Below are 6,244 nucleotides of genomic sequence, written 5' to 3'. Positions count from 1 at the left end.
TCAAACCCTCGCGCTATGAAGGCCAACATACCATTTGCCTTCTTAACCACCTGCTGCACCTGCATGCTTACCTTCAGCGACTGGTGCACAAGGACACCCAGATCACGTTACACTTCCCCTTCTCCCAATCTATTGCCATTCAGATAATAATCTGCCTTCCTGTTTTTGCCACCAAAGTGGATAACCTCACATTTATCCAAGTTATATTGCATCTGCCATGCTTCTGCCCAATCACCCAACCTGTCCAAATCATCCTGGAGTTTCTCAGCATCCTCCTCAGAGCCCACACGCCCACCCAGCTTTGTGTCGTCTGCAAATTTGGATATATTACGTCTAGTTCCCTTGTCTAGATCATTAATATATATTGTGAATAGCTGGGGTCCAAGGACTGATCCCTGCGGTACCCCACTAGTCACTGCCTGCCACTTGGAAAAAGACCCATTTATTCCAACTCTTTGCTTTGTCTGCCAACCAGTTCTCTATCCAAGTGAATACCTTACCCCCAATCCCATGTGCCTTCACTTTACACGCTAATCTCTTATGCGGGGCCTTATCGAAAGCCTTCTGAAAGTCCAAATACACCACATCCACTGGTTCTCCCTTATCTATTTTACCAGTTACATCCTCAAAAAATTCCAGTAGATTAGTCAAGCACGATTTAGCTTTTGTAAATCCATGTTGACTTTGTCCGATCCTGTCACTGTTTTCCAAGTGCTCTGCTATTACATCTTTTATAATGGACTCTAGCATTTTCCCCACTACCGATGTCAGGCTTACATTTTAATTCTGTAATTCCCCGTTTTCTCTCTACCAGCTTTTTTGAATGGTGGGGTAACAATAGCTACCCTCCAATCAATGGGTACTGTTCCAGATTCCATTGAATGTTGGAAGATGATCCGCAATGCATCCACTATTTCTAGGGCCACTTCCTTAAATACCCTAGGATGTAGCTTATCAGGCCCTGGGGATTTATTCGGCTTTAATCCCATCAATTTCCCTAAAACCATTTCCCTACAAATACTGATTTCTTCTAGTTCCTCCCTTTCATTAGACCCTATGTTCCCCGACATCTCGGGGAGGTTATTTGTGTCCTCCTTTGTGAAGACAGAACCAAAATATGTATGTAATTGGTCAGCCATTTCTTTGTTCCCCATTATAAATTCCCCTGATTCTGACTGCAAGGGACCTATGCTTCCATAGAAACTAGAATTGTCTGTTCTGAATTTCTATCTTGTACTTACAGTGATGACTTTTGTAAACTCCCTTTACAGGGTATTAGAAGGGGAGGATTTGCAGACGGGAAACTCAAACCAAACATCACAACAAGATCTGACAGAGTCACTCAATTCACGAGGACCCGAATTTCATCAGCCTCTGAATGTGGAAGGAGAAATGTTTGCCTGTTCTGTCTGTGGGAAAAGATTTCAATCATCAGTGTGACTGGAAAAGCACCGAAACACACAAACCCGAGTGAGAGTGTTCCAGTGCACTGACTGTGGAAAGAGCTTTAACCAGTTACACAGCCTGAAAAAACATCGCACCGTTCACAGCGGGGAGAAACCGTACACGTGTTCTGTGTGTGGACGGGGCTTCAACTGATCATCCAACCTGGAGAGACACAAGGATGCCTGCACCATGGAGAAACCATGGAAATGTGGGGACTGTGGGGAGGGATTCAATTACTGATCCAAGCTGGAAACTCATCGACGCAGTCACACAGGGGAGAGGCCGTTCACCTGCTCCATGTGTGGAAATGGATTCACTAACTCCTCCAGCCTCGCTGCACATCAACTTGTTCACTCCAATAAGAGATCGTTTAAATGTTCTGACTGTGAGAAGACCTTTAAAAGCAGAAAGCATCTGATGCAACACCAACGCACTCACACCGGGGAGAGGCCGTTCAACTGCACCGTGTGTGGGAAGGGATTCACTCAGTCATCCACCCTCGCTGTACATCAACTTGTTCACACTGGTGATAGACCATTTAATTGTGCTGACTGTGAACAGAGCTTTAAAAGCAGAACAGATCGGCTGAAACACCAACGCACTCACACTGGGGAGAGGCCATTTCCCTGCTCCTTGTGTGGGAAGGGATTCACTCAGTCATCTAACCTGCTGAAACACCAGCGAGTTCACAAGTGACTGCAGGGGTTGGATGTTTCATGGGACAGTGCAGAAGGAGCTTTACTCTGTATTTAATACGTGCTATATCTACCTTGGGAGTGTTTGACGGGACAGTGCAGAAGGAGCTTTACTCTGTATCTAAGCCGTACTGTACCTGCCCTGGGAATGTTTCATGGGGCAATGTAGAGGGAGCTTTATTCTCTACCTAACCTGTGCTGTACCAGTCCTGGAAGTGTTTGATGGGAGTGTGTCAAGGGAGCTTTATTCTGTATCTAACCCGTGCTGTACCTGTCCTGAGCATGTTTGATGGGTGTGTCGAGGGAGCTTTACTCTGCATCTAACCTGTGCTGTACCTGCCCTGGGAGTGTTTGATGGGATTGTGTAGAGGGAGCTTTGCTCTGTATCTAACTTGCGCTGTACCTGCTCTGGGAGTGTTTGACGGGACAGTGTAGAGGGAGCTTTACTCTGTATCTAACCTGTGCTGTACCTGCCCTGGGAGTGTTTGATGGGACAGTGTAGAGGGAGCTTTGCTCTGTATCTAAGCCGTGCTGTACCAGCTTTGCTCTGCAGCTAAGCCGTGCTGTACCCGCCCTGGGAGTGTTTGATGGGACAGTGTAGAGGGAGCTTTACTCTGTATCTTACCTGTGCTGTACCTGCCCTGGGAGTGTTTGATGGGACAGTGTAGAGGGAGCTTTACTCTGTATGTAACCAGTGCTGTACCTGTCCTGGGAGTGTTTGATGGGACAGTGTAGAGGGATCTTTACTCTGTATCTAACCCGTGCTGTACCTGCCCTTGGAGTGTTTGATGGGACAGTGTAGAGGGAGCTTTACTCTGTATCTAACCCGTGGTGTACCTGCCCTGGGAGTGTTTGATGGGATAGTGTAGAGGGAGCTTTACTCTGTATCTAACCCGTGCTGTACCTGCCCTTGGAGTGTTTGATGGGACAGTGTAGAGGGAGCTTTACTCTGTATCTAACCTATGCTGTACCTGCCCTGGGAATGTTTGATGGGACAGTGTAGAGGGAGCTTTACTCTGTATCTAACCCGTGCTGTACCTGCCCTTGGAGTGTTTGATGGGACAGTGTAGAGGGAGCTTTACTCTGTACCTAACCCGTGCTGTATGTGCCCTGGGAGTGTTTGATGGGACAGTGTAGATGGAGCTTTACTCTGTATCTAACCCGTGCTGTAGCTGCCCTGGGAGTGTTTGATGGGACAGTGTAGAGGGAGCTTTACTCTGTATCTAACCCGTGCTGTACCTGCCCTGGGAGAGTTTGATGGGACAGTGTAGAGGGAGCTTTACTCTGTATCTAACCCGTGCTGTACCTGCCCTGGGAGAGTTTGATGGGACAGTGTAGAGAGAGCTTTACTCTGTATCTAACCCGTGCTGCACCAGCCCTGGGAGTGTTTGATGGGACAGTTTAGAGGGAGCTTTACTCTGTATCTAACCCGTGCTGTACCTGCCCTGGGAGAGTTTGATGGGACAGTTTGATGGGACAGTGTAGAGGGAGCTTTACTCTGTACGTAACCCGTGCTGTACCTGCCCTGGGAGTGTTTGATGGGACAGTGTAGAGGGAGCTTTACTCTGTATGTAACCCGTGCTCTACCTGCCCTGGGAGTGTTTGATGGGACAGTGTAGAGGGATATTTACTCTGTACGTAACCCGTGCTCTACCTGCCCTGGGAGTGTTTGATGGGACAGTGTAGAGGGAGCTTTACTCTGTATGTAACCCGTGCTCTACCTGCCCTGGGAGTGTTTGATGGGACAGTGTAGAGGGATATTTACTCTGTACGTAACCCGTGCTCTACCTGCCCTGGGAGTGTTTGATGGGACAGTGTAGAGAGAGCTTTACTCTGTATCTAACCCGTGCTGCACCAGCCCTGGGAGTGTTTGATGGGACAGTTTAGAGGGAGCTTTACTCTGTACGTAACCCGTGCTGTACCTGCCCTGGGAGTGTTTGATGGGACAGTGTAGAGGGAGCTTTACTCTGTATGTAACCCGTGCTCTACCTGCCCTGGGAGTGTTTGATGGGACAGTGTAGAGGGATATTTATTCTGTATCTAACCGGTGCTGTACCTGCCCTGGGAGTGTTTGATTGGACAGTGTAGAGGGAGCTTTACTCTGTATCTAACCCGTGCTGTACCTGCCCTGGGAGTGTTTGATGGGACAGTGTAGAAGGAGCTTTACTCTGTATGTAACCAGTGCTGTACCTTCGGGCAGTGTGAGCTGAGCATGCGTGGCCCCCTAGGCCAGGAACCAGGAGGAGAGAATCTTGTCAATTTCTATCCTGGACTCACAGTGATGGCTTTTGTAAACTCCTTTTACAGGCTGTGAGAAGGGCAGCATTTACACACCGCAAACTCAAACCAAACCACATCAAGATCTGACAGAGTCACTCCATTCATCAAGACCTGAATATCATCGGCCTTTGAATGTGGAAGGAGAAATGTTTGTCTGTTCTGTCTGTGGGAAGAGATTTCAAGGAGCAGTGTGACCGGAAAAGCACCGAGACACACACACCCGAGTGAGAGTGTTCCAGAGCACTGACTGTGGAAAGAGCTTTAACCAGTTACACTGCCTGAAAAAACATCGCACCGTTTACAGCGGGGAGAAACCGGAAACGTGTTCTGTGTGTGGACCAGGCTTCAACTGATCGTCCAACCTGGAGAGACACAAGGACACCCGCAAAATGGAGAAACTGTACAAATGTGGGGACTGTGTGAAGGGATTCAGCTCCCCATCCCGGCTGGAAACTCATCGACGCATTCACACCGGGGAGAGGCCGTTCACCTGCTCAGAGTGTGGGAAGGGATTCAGTCAGTCATCCCACCTTCTGACACAGCAGCGAGTTCACACAGAGGAGAGACCGTTCAGTTGCTCTCACTGTGGGAAGAGGTTCAGGCAATCATGCCACCTCATTGCGCACCACGAGTTCACACCAGGGAGAGGCCGTTCACCTGCCCTGTCTGTGGGAAGGGATTCACTAATTTTTCCGCCCTGCTGATACACCAGCACATTCACACTAGAACAGCCGTTCACCTGATCCGTGTGTGAGAAGGGATTCACTAATTCCTCTGACCTTCTGAGACACCAGCGCATTCACACTGGGGAGAGGCCGTACACCTGCTCCGTGTGTGGGAAGGGATTCATTCGGTCATCCCACCTGCTGACACACCAGCGAGTTCACTCTGGGGAGAGGCCATTCACCTGCTCCGTGTGTGGGAAGGGATTCACTCAGTCATGCAACCTGCTGACACACCAGCGAATTCACACTGGGGAGAGGCCATTCACCTGCTCCGTGTGTGGGAAGGGATTCAATCAGTCATCCAACCTGCTGAGACACCAGCAAGTTCACAAGTGACTGCAGAGATTCGATTCTGCTGTTATTGCTGCTGTTAATCACATCCAGGACTGAACCATGTTCATTATGACAGTTGCGGTTTGTTTCTGCTGCTGTTAATAACCCCTATAACTGGGCTGAAGTTTAATATTCTGGATGTATAGCTGATTGACTTGTCGGGGCTGCAGTGTTTGTTTAAGAACCGCTGTCTGATCTTTCCCCTTAATTTCCACGGGGATCGGTGCTGGGACCACTGTTGTTCACCATTTACATGAATGATTTGGACTCGGGAATCAGAAGTACAATTTCAAAATTTACAGATGACACTAAATTGGGGGATGTAGTTAATACTGAGGAAGACTGTGATAACATCCTTGTAGAATTATTCAGTTGGGTTCAGTAAATAGCAGCATCTTTTAATTTGCTTTGACTGATCACATCACTATATAGTTATGTGAATAACAGAAATCATTAACAGCTCCCAATTTCAGAATTGTCAGATTCAAACTCAACTTCTTCCAAGTACGATCTAACATTTCAAAAATTGTATTGTATGTAGGCGAGATATTCGGACTGTTGTCTAACACAATCCAAACACAGTGACACACAGACAGATGGCCAGGTGTAGCTTCACAGCGAATCCTTTCAAGCCTTACTAAAAACTGGCAGACTGGCAATCCATTGTTCACTAATGGAGTTGTGATCTTTGTAAATTAAGAAAGGAAATGCATGGAAATGTGTCAAAGAGTTGATTAACAGAGTGGGGCATCATCTCCCTTTGAT

At 47.8% G+C, this 6,244-nt stretch overlaps 1 pseudogene; it reads left to right on the top strand.

Moving 5' to 3' along the window:
* Window positions 1-2,423: 2,423 nt before the first annotated feature.
* Window positions 2,424-5,482, top strand: LOC147118656 (uncharacterized; annotated as a pseudogene).
* Window positions 5,483-6,244: the final 762 nt, after the last annotated feature.

Source organism: Somniosus microcephalus, chromosome 4 (genome assembly GCF_052327205.1).
Source record: "Somniosus microcephalus isolate GS21.2 chromosome 4, FLI_Smic_1.0, whole genome shotgun sequence".
In the NCBI taxonomy this organism is placed as follows: Eukaryota; Metazoa; Chordata; class Chondrichthyes; order Squaliformes; family Somniosidae; genus Somniosus; species Somniosus microcephalus.
This window is presented reverse-complemented; position numbering and strand designations above follow the sequence as displayed.